The following is a 16657-nucleotide window of genomic DNA, read 5'->3' on the forward strand; positions in this document are numbered from 1 at the left end:
GTTGTGAAGAATTCCTGTGAAGGAGTAAGAACTCTATTCTCAATTGGTTTGTGGAAAGAATATTCACAGATCAAACTTAGACTGACGTCAAAGATGAATGGTTTGGGGAACAATTTTTGATCTTCTCCTTGCTTATCCAGAAAGTTTTAATTTGGTTAGTTTCAAGTTTGTGAAAGTCACTCAATTGTGTCTGACTCTTTGCGATCCCCGTAGACTATACAGTCCATGGACACTGGAGTGGGTAGCCTTTTCCTTCTCCAGGGGATCTTCCCAACCCAGGGATCAAACCCAGGTCTCCCACACTGCAGGTGGATTCTTTACCAGCTGAGCCACAAGGGAAGCCCAAGAATACTGGAGTGGGTAGCCTACCCCTTCTCCAGCGGATCTTCCCAATCCAGGAATCAAACAGGGGTCTCCTCACTGCAGGTGAATTCTTTACAAACTGAGCTATCAGGAGAGCCCCTAGTTTCAAGTTTGATAGTGAATACTTTCTCGGTTGTTTTTTACCTCACTAATGGAGGGTTAGAATCAGGAACAGACAGAAGAGTAGAAGTTATAGGCCCTGGACTGGCATTAATCCTTAGGCTGTTTGCTCAACTGGCATATTAAATTCTGTCTCTCAGCAGAAAAATCGAGATATTTAGGCAGTAATGACCTGCCTTTATTTTGCAGTATTTTTTTTTTTTTTCCCCTGGATTTGTTGTATTTACAGTGTTCAAATTTGTATGCAGGTCAGGAAGCAACAGTTAGAACTGGACATGGAGCAACAGACTGGTTCCAAATAGGAAAAGGAGTTCGTCAAGGCTGTATATTGTCATCCTGTTTATTTAACTTATATGCAGAGTACATCATGCGAAACGTTGGACTGGAAGAAACGCAAACTGGAATCAAGATTGCCGGGAGAAATATCAATAACCTCAGATATGCAGATGACACCACCCTTAAGGCAGAAAGTGAAGAGGAACTCAAAGGCTTCTTGATGAAAGTGAAAGTGGAGAGTGAAAAAGTTGGCTTAAAGCTCAACATTCAGAAAACGAAGATCATGGCATCTGGTCCCATCACGTCATGGGAAATAGATGTGGAAACAGTGGAAACAGTGTCAGACTTTATTTTTTTTGGGCTCCAAAATCACTGCAGATGGTGACTGCAGCCATGAAATTAAAAGACGCTTACTCCTTGGAAGGAAAGTTATGAGCAACCTAGATAGCATGTTCAAAAGCAGAGACATTACTTTGCCAACAAAGGTTCATCTAGTCAAGGCTATGGTTTTTCCTGTGGTCATGTATGGATGTGAGAGGTGGACTGTGAAGAAGGCTGAGCGCCGAAGAATTGATGCTTTTGAACTGTGGTGTTGGAGAAGACTCTTGAGAGTCCCTTGGACTGCAAGGAGATCCATCCAGTCCACTCTGAAGGAGATCAGCCCTGGGATTTCTTTGGAAGGAATGATGCTGAAGCTGAAACTCCAGTACTTTGGCCACCTCATGCAAAGAGCTGACTCATTGGAAAAGACTCTGACGCTGGGAGGGATTGGGGGCAGGAGGAGAAGGGAATGACAGAGGATGAGATGGCTGGATGGCATCACTGACTCGATGGACGTGAGTCTCAGTGAACTCCAGGAGTTGGTGATAGACAGGGAGGCCTGGCATGCTGTGATTCAAGGGGTTGCAAAGAGTCGGACACGACTGAGTGACTGATCTGATCTGATCTGACAGTGTTAAGTAGATGACATTACTCTTACTTTTCTTGTAATTACAATGATATTAGGACCAAATAGAGAGCTGAGTAACAGACAGTGGTCATTCCCAAAGAGAATCACAGTTTTAGGACACTTTGGGATGGCAGGTGTTACTGCTGGGATTCTGGTGGATATCCCCAGGTTTGTAGCCTGTAGCACTGGGCGTCCCTTGATCGTATCTGGGCTGGGACTGCCTTGTGTAGTTTGACATTCTTGCTTCTCTGTGTAAGCCTGCAGATTTCTATCTCAGTAAACTCTATAAACAGTGTGTTTTATAATCTATGATGTGAGGGGCTCTTCTTAAGGTTTTAGCACTTCTAGGGGTGAATGATGGGGTTTTCTGGAAATGTAGCAGTGAGCTTTTGTGTTCCTGAAAACTGGGCATCTTACTCTGGTATGGTCATGTTACTCATAATTCTTCCACTACATGGTCTTCTTGACTTCCTACCTTTGCATTCCGGTCCCCTATAATGAAAAGGACATCTTTTTTGGGTGTTATTTCTAAAAGTCTTGTAGGTCTTCATAGGACCATTCAACTTCAGCTTTTTCAGCATTACTGGTTGGAGCATAGGCTTGGATTACCGTGATATTGAATGGATTGCCTTGGAAATGAACAGAGATCATTCTGTCTTTTTTGAGATTACATCCAAGTACTGCATTTTGGACTCTTTTGTTGACCATGATGGCTACTCCATTTCTTCTAAGGGATTCCTGCCCACGGTAGTAGATATAATGGTCATTTGAATTAAATTCACCCATTCCAGTCCATTTTAGTTCACTGATTCCTAGAATATCGATGTTCACTCTTGCCATCTCCTGTTTGACCACTTCCAATTTGCCTTGATTCATGGACCTGACATTCCAGGTTCCTATGCAGGTTCAGCAGTACGTGAACCGTGAACTTCCAGATGTTCAAGCTGGTTTTAGAAAAGGCAGAGGAACCAGAGATCAAATTGTCAACATCCGCTGGATCATTGAAAAAGCAAGAGAGTTCCAGAAAATCATCTATTTCTGCTTTATTGACTATGCAAAAGCCTTTGACTGTGGATCACAATAAACTGTGGAAAATTCTGAAAGAGATGGGAATACCAGAGCACCTGACCTGCCTCTTGAGAAACCTATATGCAGGTCAGGAAGCAAGAGTTAGAACTGGACATGGAACAACAGACTGGTTCCAAATAGGAAAAGGAGTACGTCAAGGCTGTATATTGTCACCCTGTTTATTTAACTTCTATGCAGAGTACATCATGAGGAACGCTGGGCTGGAAGAAGCACAAGCTGGAATCAAGATTGCTGGGAGAAATCTCAATCACCTTAGATATGCAGATGATACCACCCTTATGGCAGAAAGGGAAGAGGAACTCAAAAGCCTCTTGATGAAAGTGAAAGAGGAGAGTGAAAAAGTTGGCTTAAAGCTCAACATTCAGAAAACTAAGATCATGACATCTGGTCCCATTACTTCATGGGAAATAGACAGGGAAACAGTGGAAACAGTGTCAGACTTTATTTTTTATGGGCGCCAAAATCACTGCAGATGGTGACTGCAGCCATAAAATTAAAAGACACTTACTCCTTGGAAGGAAAGTTATGACCAACCTAGATAGCATATTCAAAAGCAAAGATATTACTTTGCCAACAAAGGTCTGACTAGTCAAGGCTATGGTTTTTCCAGTGGTCATGTATGGATGTGAGAGTTGGACTGTGAAAAAGGCTGAGCGCTGAAGAATTGATGCGTTTGAACTGTGGTGTTGGAGAGGACTCTTGAGAGTCCCTTGGAATGTGAGGAGATCCAACCAGTCCATCCTAAAGGAGATCAGTCCTGGGTGTTCATTGTAAGGACTGATGCTGAAGCTGAAATCCAATACTTTGGCCACCTCATGTGAAGAGTTGACTCATTGGAAAAGACCCTAATGCTGGGAAGGGTTGAGGGCAAGAGGAGAAGGGGATGACAGAGGATGAGATGGCTGGATGGCATCACTGACTTGATGGACGTGAGTTTGAGTGAACTCTGGGAGTTGGTGATGGACAGGGAGGCCTGCTGTGCTGTGATTCATGGGGTCGCAAAGAGTTGGACACAACTGCGTGACTGAACTGACTGAAATGGTCTTCTCTTCTCTGGAGTAGATGAAATCTCCTGTGACCTTGTGGAAGGTAAGGCAGGTGTTACAGCCTGTGAACATGTGTGTGTAGAGCAAGACAGGAGTGTAGGGCTTCAGTGCCTTATCCATTTGAGAGATGGAGTCAGCTTTCTGTAAATAATTTGAGCAGGCACCAGTTGGTTGAACAGAAAATGATTTTTAGTTGTGCTTCTCGTTTTGAGCTTTGGATTCTTCTTCCTTTCCTCTTGTGTGTGGGTGCCTCAACTTTGTACAGACAGTAGAGAGCTCTCAAAAGAAAACCTATCTGGGAACTTCCCTGGTGGTCCTAAGAGTTTGCCTTTCAATGCAGGGGTCATGAGTTTGATCTCTGGTCATGGAAGTAAGATATTACATGCCTCAGGGCAACTAAACTGGCAGTTCCCAACAAAAGAAGCCTGAGCACTGCAATGAAGACTCAACACAGCCAAAAAAGGAGAAAAGTTTTGTGCTAGAGGTTTCTTGGTGGATAATGTTCCACAGTTGATTAGACCAGTTCATAGTAGAAGTTGACAGAGATAAAATCCAGACATTGATTGAGAACAATCAATGTTATATCATGTGGGAGATAGCCAACATTGTCAAAATATCCAAAAAAACATCAAAAGTCATTTTACCATTTTGCTTATGTTAATCACTTTGTTGTTTGTTTTCCATCTAAGTTAAGCATGGGGCAAAAATCCCTTCTTGACCATATTTCCACACTCAATTCTCTACTGAAATGTAACTATTATTAAAATGCTCCTTTTTAAAAACAAATCGTGATGGGTGATGAAAAGTGGATACTGTACACCAATGTGGAATAGAAGAGATCATGGAGTAAGTGAAATGAACCACCACCAACCACACCAAAGTCCAGTCTTCATCCAGAGAAGTTGATGTTATGTATATTGTGGGAGTGAAAGGGAGTTTTCTATTATGACCTTCTTCTGGAAAACCAAACAGTTAATTCAAATGAGTACTTCTCCCAATTAGATCAACTTAAAGCAGCACTTGATGAAAAGTGTCTGAAATTAGTCATCAGAAAATGCATTATCTTCCATCAGGATAATGTAAGACCGCATGTTTCTTTGATGACCAGGCAGAAACTGTTACAGCCTGACCTGGAGGATCTATCTCATCTTCTATGTTTACCAGACATTGCATCTTCAGATTTCCATGTATTTTGTTTTTTTACAAAATTCTATTAATGGAAGAAAATTTTAATTCTCTGGAAGACTGTAAAAGGCACCTGAAATAGATACAAAGTTTTCCTCAAAAAGATACAAAGTTTTGGGAAGGTGGAATTAGGAAATTGCCTGAAAAATGGAAGAAGGTAATGGAACAGAACTTTGAAAAGGTTGTTCAAAAAAATTCTTGGTGAAAATGTGCCTTTTATTATTACTTAAAAAGCAAAAGAACTTTTTGGCCAACCCAATACTAAGGCTTTATTGTCTTTGAATGTAAGATTTTGGCTTACGTTAAAACTAAAACTGTTGTCTGCTTGTCTTCTTTGAGATAGTGGATCTGTGTACTTTTCTTTTAGATTAGCCATGAATGTAGCCTTTTTTCAAGATGGCTTTTTAACATGCTAATAATAAAAGTAAAGCTTGTGTTAAGAAAAACTGGCATGACTTGTATTTCTAATTAAGGTTTTTTTCCTTTAGGAAGGCATCAAAGTAGTTCAACCCATGTTTTTGGGGCAAATGGTTAGTTATATTGAAAACTATGATCCCAATGATTCTGCCGCTTTGCACAAAGCCTACAGCTATGCGGCAGGGCTGAGCGCCTGCGTGCTCGTGTGGGCTGTTCTGCACCACTTGTGCTTCTACCACATGCAGCGTGTGGGGATGAGGCTGAGAGTAGCCGTGTGCCACATGATCTACCGCAAGGTGAGTGTCACTTAGTACCATGGTGTGTACCTCCCCTCAAGCAACAGAAGCATTTTGGGAAAGTTCTCTGAAAACTAAAAATTTGTAACTGGGATCATTTACACCTTCCTAGAGAGGTTTGCTATTTGCATCAGGCCAATTTTGTTGTTGTCGTTTAAGCAAACTTTACCAGTAAATAATGAAAAGTTTTGTGTTGAGATCGGGTCAGAGCTGCCTTTGATAACTTTTATCCACAGGTTGTTGCATAATACCACTCAGCTTGTAATGGATTCTGATTATCAAATTGGTTTTCAATGTTTTCATACTTAAATCTCATAGCTGTATTTGTGGAACTTTTGTTGTTCATTAAAACCTTCTTTTACATTGATCAGATCAGATCAGTCACTCAGTCGTGTCCGACTCTTTGCGACCCCATGAATTGCAGCGGGCCAGGCCTCCCTGTCCATCACCAATTCCCGGAGTTCACTCAAACTCATGTCCATTGAATTAGTGATGCCATCCAGCCATCTCATCCTCTGTCGTCCCCTTCTCCTCCTGCCCCCAATCCCTCCCAACATCAGAGTCTTTTCCAGTGAGTCAGCTCTTCGCATGAGGTGGCCAAAGTGTTGGAGTTTCAGCTTTAGCATCAGTTCTTGCAAAGAACACCCAGGACTGATCTCCTTTAGAATGGACTGGTTGGATCTTGCAGTTCAAGGGAGTCTCAAGAGTCTTCTCCAACACCACAGTTCAAAAGCATCAATTCTTCAGCACTCGGCTTTCTTCACAGTCCAATTCTCACATCCATACATGAGCACTGGAAAAACCGTAGCCTTAACTAGACGGACCTTTGTTGGCAAAGTAATGTCTCTGCTTTTGAATATGCTATCTAGAATGGTCATAACTTTCCTTCCAAGGAGGAAGCACCTTTTAATTTCATGGCTGCAGTCCCCATCTGCAGTGACTTTGGAGCCCCCCAAAATAAAGTCTGACACTATTTGCCCATCTATTTCCTATGAAGTGATGGGACCAGATGCCATGATCTTAGTTTTCTGAATGTTGAGCTTTAAGCCAACTTTTTCACTCTCCTCTTTCACTTTCATCAAGAGGCTTTTGAGTTCCTCTTCTCTTTCTGCCATAAGGGTGGTGTCATTTGCATATCTGAGGTTATTGGTATTTCTCCCAACAATCTTGATTCCAGCTTGTGTTTCTTCCAGTCCAGCGGTTCTCATGATGTACTCTGCATATAAGTTAAATAAGCAGGGTGACAATATACAGCCTTGATGTACTCCTTTTCCTATTTGGAACCAGTCTGTTGCTCCATGTCCAGTTCTAACTGTTGCTTCCTTATCTGCATATAGGTTTCTCAAGAGGCAGGTCAGGTGGTCTGGTATTCCCATCTCTTTCAGAATTTTCCACAGTTTATTCTGATCCACATAGTCAAAAGTTTTCACATAGTCAATAAAGCAGAAATAGATGTTTTTCTGAAACTATCTTGCTTTTTCGATGATCCAGCAAGTGTTGGCAATTTGAGCTCTGGTTCCTCTGCTTTTTCTAAAACCAGCTTGAACATCTGGAAGTTCATGGTTCACATATTGCTGAAGCCTGGCTTGGAGAATTTTGAGCATTCCTTTACTAGCGTGTGAGATGAGTGCAATTGTGTGGTAGTTTGAGCATTTTTTGGCATTGCCTTTCTTTGGGATTGGAATGAAAACTGACCTTTTCCAGTCCTGTGGCCACTGCTGAGTTTTCCAAATTTGCTGGCATATTGAGTGTAGCACTTTCACAGCATCTTCTTCCAGGATTTGAAATAGCTCAACTGGAATTCCATCACCTCCACTAGCTTTGTTCATAGTGGTGCTTTCTAAGGCCCACTTGACTTCATATTCCAGGATGTCTGGCTCTAGGTCAGTGATCACACCATCATGATTATCTTGGTCATGAAGACCTTTTTTGTACAGTTCTTCTGTGTATTCTTGCCATCTCTTCTTAATATCTTCTGCTTCTGTTAGGTCCATACCATTTCTGTCCTTTATCGAGCCCATCTTTGCATGAAATGTTCCCTTGGTATCTCTAATTTTCTTGAAGAGATTTCTAGTCTTTCCCATTCTGTTGTTTTCCTCTATTTCTTTGCATTGATTGCTGAGGAAGGCTTTCTTATCTCTCCTTGCTCTTCTTTGGAACTCTGCATTCAGATGCTTATATCTTTCCTTTTCTCCTTTGCTTTTTGCTTCTTTTCCTTTCATAGCTATTTGTAAGGCCTCCCCAGACAGCCATTTTGCTTTTTTGCATTTCTTTTCCATGGGGATGGTCTTGATTCCTGTCTCCTGTACAATGTCACAAACCTTCGTCCATAGTTCATCAGGCACTCTATCTATCAGATCTAGTCCCTTAAATCTATTTCTCACTTCCACTGTGTAATCATAAGGAATTTGATTTAGGTCATACCTGAATGGTCTAGTTGTTTCTCTACTTTCTTTTAAGTCTAAATTTGGCAATAAGGAGTTCATGATCTGAGCCACAGCTCCCGGTCTTGTTTTTGCTGACTGTATAGAGCTTCTCCATCTTTGGTTGCAAAGAATATAATCAATCTAGAAGAAATATACAAAAAAGATCTTCATGATCCAGATAACCACGATGGTGTGATCACTGGACAAGAGCTAGACATCCTGGAATGTGAAGTCAAGTGGGCCTTAGAAAGCACCACTATGAACAAAGCTAGTGGAGGTGATGGAATTCCAAGTGAACTATTTCAAATCCTAAAAGATGATGCTGTGAAAGTGCTGCACTCAGTATGCCAGCAAATTTGGAAAACTCAGCAGTGGCCACAGGACTGGAAAAGGTCAGTTTTCATTCCAATCCCAAAGAAAGAGAATGCTAAAGAATGTTCAAACTACCCCACAATTGAACTCATCTCACACGCTAGCAAAGTAATGCTCAAAATTCTCCAAGCCAAGCTACAAGAGTACGTGAACTATGAACTTCCAAATATTCAAGGTGAATTTAGAAAAGGCCGAGGAACCAGAGATCAAATTGCCGGCCTCCGTTGGATCATCAAAAAAGCAAGACAGTTCCAGAAATACATCTACTTTATTGACTATGCCAAAGCTTTTGACTGTGTGGATTATAACAAACTGTGGAAAATTCTTGAAGAGATGGGAATAGTAGACCACTTGACCTGCCTCCTCAGAAATCTGTAAGCAATAGTTAGAAACAGTAGTTAGAACCAGACATAGAACAACAACAGACTGGTTCCAAATTGGGAAAGGAGTACATCAAGGCTGTATATTGTCACTCTGCTCTTTTAACTTATATGCAGAGCACGTCATGAGAAAAGCCGGGCTGAATGAAGCACAGGCTGGAATCAAGATTGCCAGGTTAAATATCAATAACCTCAGATATGCAGATGACACTACCCTTATAGGAGAAAGCGAAGAACTAAAGTGCCTCTTGATGAAAGTGAAAGAGGAGAGTGAAAAAGTTGGTTTAATACTCAACATTCAGAAAATTAAGATCATGGCATCCGATCCCATCACTTCATAGCAAATGGATGGGAAAACAATGGAACGAGTGAGAGATTTTATTTTTTTTTTGGCTCCAAAATCACTGCAGATGGTGACTGCAGCCATGAAATTAAATGATCCTTACTCCTTGGAAGAAAAGCTATGATCAACGTAGACAGCATATTAAAAAGCAGAGACATTACTTTGCCAACAAAGGTCCCTCTAGTCAAAGCTATGGTTTTTCCATTAGTCATGTTTGGATGAAAGAAAGCTGAGCACTGAAGAATTGATACTTTTGAACTGTGGTGTTGGAGAAGACTCTTGAGAGTCCCTTGGACTGCAAGGAGATCCAACCAGTCCATCCTAAAGGAAATCAGTCCTGAATATTCATTGAAAGGACTGATACTGAAGCTGAAACTCCAATACTTTGGCCACCTGATGCAAAGAACTGATTCATTGAAAAGACCCTGATTATAGGAAAGATTGAAGGCAGGAAGAGATGGGGATGACAGAGGATGAGATGGTTGGATGGCATCACCGACTTGATGGACTTGAGTTTGAGTACTGACTGACTGATTGGGTATCTGTTTATCTGTTAGTGGACATTTGAGTTGTTTCTACCTTTTGACTGTTGTACATAATGGTGCTATCAACAGGGTGCACAAATGACCAGTCAAATTCATGCTCTAAGTTATTCTGGGTACATTCTGGGAAATGAAATTGTTGTGCTGTGTACTAATTTCATGTTTGGTTTTTGAGGAAATGCCATATTCTCTTCCATTGTGGCTACATCATTTTACATTTTCTCTTGAGCATTGATTTTTCTGTTTAACTTGAAGACTAAATAGAAAGAATTTATGAACCGTGATATTTTGTTTGGATCCATGGCTCCAGCTGATGATCTGTTGAAATTGCTCAAGGTGGTCTGTCAGGTTTCTCAGTTCTAGGGAATTTTTCTGAGCTTTTTGTCAAATCAAGGGATTGTACAGCACAGTTTTTTTTTTTTTTTTTGTAAAGTCAGCAGACTGGCGTTAAGAACACAGGTTCCTCACAGGATTAGTATTTTGACTGTTATACTGATCAGTTTTAGAATGAGGAAACTAAGACCAAAGTGTTTAAATGGTGTCATACCTGGTATCAATGGCCGACCAGATTTATAGTCCAGGTCCCCTAATCTCTTTCCTTAAGGCGGCCTCTCCACTTTCATCTTGTTGTTGTTTAGTCACTAAGTCCTGTCCAACTCTTTGTGACCCCATGGACTCCAGCACACCAGCCTTCCCTGTCCTTTATTATCTCTCGGAGTTTGGGCAAACTCATGTCCATTAAGTTGAGGATGCCATCCAACTATCTCATCCTCTGTTGCCCCCTCCTCCTCCTGCCCTTAATCTTTCCCAGCATTAGGGTCTTTGCCAATGAGTTGGCTCTTGGCATCAGGCAGCCACACTGTTGGAGCTTCAGTTTCAGTATCGGTCCTTACAATGAGTATTCAGGGTTGATTTTCTTTAGGATTGAGTGGTTGGATCTCCTAGCTGTCCAGGGGACTCTCAAGAGTCTTCTCTAGAACCACATTTCAAAAGCATCAGTTCTTCAGTGCTCAGCCTTCTTTATGGTCCAGCTCTCACATCAGTACATGACTACTGGAAAGAAGATAGCTTTGACTATATGGACCTTTGTTGGCATAATGATGTCTCTGCTTTTTAATATGCTGTTTAGGTTTTGGCTGAAAATTACATAGTTTACTTAGTCTAAACCTACATTCACTTATCCTTCGGACAGGTCCAAGTTCATTGAGAAACAGAGTGGAGGGTTTTGCTTCTGTCTCCTGCTCCTCCTTTTGCTGTCCTTGTAAGCAGGGCTGCTGCCACATTGAATCATTTAAGGATGAACATGGGTCCCCAAAGCCCTGCTGTCAGGCATCATCCTGCTCGTCCTGACACCACACAAGACCCCATGAAAATGCACTCCATTTTGCTAAGTTCTCAGACTGACTTGGTATCACTGTAGGAATCGATTCTCTGTATCTTTCTCTCATTTCAGTCACTGTGCCTGAGTAGCTCAGCCATGGGGAAGACCACCACAGGCCAGATAGTCAACCTGCTGTCCAACGATGTGAACAGGTTTGATCAGGTGAACTGCCCCTGAGGGATCATCTTCCATTTCCCATCCTTCTTCTTACTGGATTTAGCTTATTGGGATGCCAGGTGCCAGGGTATGGTTCAATCAGTGTTCTGTTGAGGACATAAGACAAGGGTTCTCTTTATCCAATGCTCATTTCCTCTGTGTGCAGCTTAGATGTGATAATATGTTTTGTCCTGTACATGAGAAGTTTGTTTTTCTGACATTGTCTGCAATATACTTCAGTAATAGGCAGGCAGTAGTGTTCTGGGACAGCTTGATTAGTGTTAGTAGAGGTCCTCCATAGAAGTTTCGTAGTGGCCCTTCTTGGCATGTGGTGTCAGTGTTGCTGCCTGAATTGTCTTCCTTCTCCTCTGCATGATGAAGGCCTGGTGGGCAGGGATTGTTCCTTCTCCTGCCCCCTGTTCAGTGCTGCTGCATAGGGAGCCATGGAGGAATAATGCCAAGTGAGTGGTCTCCAGCTTTGCACAACCTCCTCTCTGCTGTCCCATCATACCCATTTCACACTTACCTTATGAATAGATCACAATTCCAGGGTGTTGCAGCTGTTGGACAGATCTGCATAGAACAGTTCTCTTTCCTGGATGATCCTGGCCTTTAAGTTTGGGGGCTTACCTGGTAGCTCCAGGTAAGAGCTGGAGTCTACCTGCAATGCAAGAGGCCCGGGTTTGATCCCTGGGGTCAGGAACATTCCCTGGAGAAGGAAATGGTACCCCGCTCCAGTTATCATGCCAGGATAATTCCATGGACAGAGGAGCCTGGTGGGCTATAATCCATGGGGTCGCAAAGAGTCGGACATGACTAAACGACTAACACTTTCACTTCTCCTTCAATTATTCACTCATGAAACATGACGTAAGGCCTCTATTCAATTTGAAGGATGAATAAGCCTTAATTTCTGCCCTGGAAAGGCCACAGCCTGTCCAAAAGGTAAATGTACAAGCAGTTGTTGGAAGTGTGGTAAGTACCATAATATAGGCTCTTCTGGGGAGATGGGGCTGAATTTTGGGACAGAGAGAGTTGGGGAAGCCCTGAGTTCATCTGTGTTGTGGATAAAATCAACATCATCCATCAGTGGTGCTGGTCGGGTTCTCCCTGGATGTCCCTGAGGCTGGCCCTGTGCTGCCCCAGAACAGCGTGATCTGGGGTGGAAGCTTGGATTTCTGCTTCAGCAGGTGTAAAACTCACTGAGATAATTTCTGTTTAAATTCCTGTCTGTTCCTTCAGAGCAGATTGTTTCTACACTGTGTCCTTACTGTATTGTTATATTGTATGCAGTCCTGAGAAGGCTTGTCTTTCTCTTTAACAGTGAGGATGTTCTTCACTATCTGTGGGTGGGGCCACTGCAGGCTGTCACAGTGACCGCCCTGCTCTGGATGGAAATAGGAATGTCGTGTCTTGCTGCGATGGCGGTTCTCATCATTCTTCTGCTTTTGCAAAGCTGCTTCGGGATGTTGTTTTCATCACTCCGGTAAGAGAAACACTGGTTTAAAAAATAGGTGATAAGTGCTTAGTAACATGCAGCATCTGCTCGATGCTTCTGTTCAAAAACAAAACCAGTGCCTTCTCTGGTCTCTTCTTTGAGTGCATTGTAGACCCTTCAGGCTTTGCAGGTGGAGGCTCCAGCCTTAAGCTGAAGGCTGATCTTGAAGAGGGAAAGGAGATGGCACTCACTGGCTCCTCCCACTACCATAGCTGAATAAGTGGAGTGTCCTTGAGCAGAATGTACCTACATTGATGTTTTGTAAACTTTATTAAATAGTAATAATCCTATAGGCTCAAATTTAGCTACATGTGTTTTTGTTATTCTTATGCTAGAGCAATTTTCAGGTTTCTATTTTCATGTTTTGTTTTTAATTCAGTGTTTCCATTAACTTATAAGTGCCTCAAGGACAAGGTCAATCTTAATTAACTATGTCTTAGTAAAGCCCCACAGTCCCAGCAGAATATGTGATAGAACAGTCACTGGTGATGAAGGACCTAATGGCGAAGAGATAGACCTGAAGCAGGTCCCAGAGGGTTGGAGGTGGGTCATTTGTCCAAGCTGTCAGGTGGTGGAGGTGTTGTGCTCTTTGAAGTTTTTTTTTTTTTCTTGAGATTTCTCTTCTTCTTCTTTTTTTTAATGACTTTACATGTGATATTTTTGTCTATTTGCAATTTCCTTTCCTGTCTGCTGTGAAGAGATGTCCCTCATCCTTCGAGGCCCTGTTCCAGTGCTACCAGGTCTCTGAATTTCTTCTTGTTCTGCTTTCCTGGTAGAATTCACAGTCCCATCTTTTCTGCTTCCCAGAACTTCTCTCCTATTTTATCACAGCACAGACACTGTCTTCCCATTAGATTCAGTGTCTTTCTGCCTTCCCTGCCCAGCTGCGACCTCCTTGGGCAGAGAGTTTATACCTGACTTACTTTGGGTCTTCCTCAGCCAGTACTGCAAGTTCCCAAGTTACTCCTTGAATTAGGCTGAATGGTTGACTTCTAGAAGTCTTTTTCTCCATTTTCACTTTGAGAGGGACCTGCCTGTGATGTCAGCACAGAAGAGCTGTAGGGAATCATCGATCCCTGGTCCCTCCCTTTGCCCCCTCCTGCTGCTGCTGCTGCTGGAAAGTTGGGCTGTGGTCATTAAGTCTCATCTCTCACGTCTATTCCCTCAGGAGTAAGACCACAGCTTTCACAGATGACAGGATCAGGACCATGAGTGAAGTTATAACTGGCATCAGAACAGTAAAAATGCATGCTTGGGGACAGTCATTTATAGACCTTATTACCAGATTAAGAAGGTACGTTTTTATACATATCACACCATATTTTTGTACTTTCCCCCCTATTTTTATTGACTGAAATTAGAAGGCTTACCAAGTTTTCAAATGAAGATGAACTTAAATACTATGAACTCCACACCTCACATGTGGCAGGAGGGTTAAGTGGAAGAGGGGATATGTCATTTTAACCTGCTGTTCCATTACCATCTTCTTAAAGGAAAAATTATATACGCTTCTGAAGACATACAGATAGCCAATAAACACGTGAAAAAATTCTCAACATCATTCTTTCTTAGAGAAATACAAATCAAGACTACAGTGAAGTATCACCTCACACTGGTAGGCATGGCCATCAACAAAAAGTACAGTGAAGTATCACCTCACACTGGTAGGCATGGCCATCAACAAAAAGTCTACAAATAGTACCCTCCTGCTCTGTGGTAGGAGTGCAAATTGGCACAGCTATTATGGAAAAGAGGCTGGAGATTCCTTAGAAAACTAGGAATAAATCTGCCATATGACCCAGCCATCCCTCTACTGGGCATATGCCCTGAGAAAACCAAAATTCAAAAAGACACATGTCCCTCAATGCTCATTGCAGCACTATTTACATTAGCCAGGACATAAGCTTCCATAGGGGCCATGGTGCCTGTCTCTGTCTAATGTCTTGGTGCCTCACAATTTTGGGGTGTTTTATTCTCTTCCCCCACAAATTCATGAGCTCCTGGAGGGGACGGACTGTGTCTGTCATTAGTGGGGAGCCTGGTCCAGGACTTGTGGTTATGAATGTTTGTTGAAAGAATGTTCAAACCCAGTCCAGTTGACCCACAGTGTTTAAAAGGGTGACGTGAAGCCGCTATTTAGTTGGAAGTGAAGTGGTGATGAAGTGTGCGTCCTGGTGTTGGGACGGAGCCCCAGGCGTGCAGTGTCTCCATGTGAGGACTTGAATTCGTGCCTTGGATGTCGATGCTTCTTTTAAAACCTCTTTCCTATTCTCTTTTTCAGGAAGGACATTTCCAAGATTCTGAGAATTTCCTACCTTAGGGGAATGAATTTGGCATCATGTTTGGCTGTCAGCAAAATTATAATTTTTGTCACCTTCATCACCAATGAGCTCCTTGACAACCTGATCACAGCCAGCCAAGTGTTTGTGGTGGTGATGCTGTTTGAGGCTCTGAGGTTTTCGAGCACCCTGTACTTCCCCATGGCCATTGAGAATGTGTCAGAGGCCGTTGTCAGCATCCGAAGAATCAAGGTTTGGGGACAAATAATTGCTTTCAGTTGTAGGTGGATTTTTTGTAAAATGCCCTTTTGTTTGGTGTCACTGTGTTCCAATTAGGAGATATTTAACTCTCTCAGCGCCAAAGCTGGCAGTCTTCCCAGAATGTTGTAGGTGCCCACTTCTGTTCATAGGTAGAGTGAGTTACAGATACCATAAGACTGGTTTTCATGGAGGGGCAATAGTATATATAAGTAGCAGTAGCACAGGGCTCTTGTGTAGTGATGCCTGCAGAGTGATTAAAATGTCTAAAAGCAGGAGAAGCAAACAGAGTGCATCTCCTGTGCTAACCCCAGTGACCAGACAGTGACTGTGCACAGTCCTGGGGTGTAAGATTCCTCTCTGGGCTGGGAGGGGAGGAACTTGCTGAGAGCTCCCTGCTGCTTGGACAGAAAGACTGGCCTCAGATTCACTTAATTCTCTGTGTTCAAAAATGAGTTCTTTCCCCCACAGATGTTTTGCTTGTTGATGTCTGAGCCACCTTTTGCATCTGCCTTTTCATCCCTGTCCCCTCTTTATTTACTGCTTAATCTTCTCTCTCTAGCTGCCCTCTTCTTTTCACATTTATAATTCCCACCATTATGTGAATTAAGAAGTTCCAGATCCAAGCTGGATTTAGAAAAGGCAGAGTGCCGGGGACCAGCCCCGGCTGATCCAGGGTATTCGAAGGAGATACGGCATAGGCGAGGATCAGGAAACACTTGCTTAATTAAACGTTAATTAAGGATATAAAGAGTAATAGAATGAGGATAGCTCAGTGAGGAAATTCAGTGGAGAAAAGAGGCTGAAATAAGGATAGCTCAGTGAGGAAATTCAGTGGAGAAAAGAGGCTGAATAATTCAGCCAGAAGGTAAGAGAAAGAACGACATGGTGAGACCAAGTTTCGGTGAACAAGGCCCCGCACTTTATTTTCCAAAGTAGTTTTTATACCTTAAGTTATGCGTAGAGGATAATGGGGGAAGGCGTAGAGTCAGGCAGCAAGCCAGGCTTTCTTCCTGCAAACTTATCATATGCAAAAGCTTAGGTGATTTGCATCATCTTCTGGCCCGGAGGCCTGTTAACATTTTAAGACCTTTTCTTCAGAAAACTTATTTTTCTCTAAAGGTGACTGGTCAGGAGCCACCCTCCAAAAGCATTAGATAAAGTTGCATTCCTACAGAGCAAAGGTGTGGTGGGCTATAACAAGAAAAAGAATTAACTCAAGGGTCCCAGGTTACAAACATTAAAGCTACTATTTACACCAACTATATTAATCAATACACT

General features: G+C 42.4%; 1 pseudogene; it reads left to right on the forward strand.

Moving 5' to 3' along the window:
- The window catches only part of LOC133258037 (ATP-binding cassette sub-family C member 4-like), a 57291-nt pseudogene that overhangs the window by 24161 nt on the left and 16473 nt on the right, over positions 1-16657 (forward strand).

The sequence above is a fragment of the Bos javanicus genome, chromosome 12 (genome assembly GCF_032452875.1).
Source record: "Bos javanicus breed banteng chromosome 12, ARS-OSU_banteng_1.0, whole genome shotgun sequence".
NCBI classification, from domain to species: domain Eukaryota; kingdom Metazoa; phylum Chordata; class Mammalia; order Artiodactyla; family Bovidae; genus Bos; species Bos javanicus.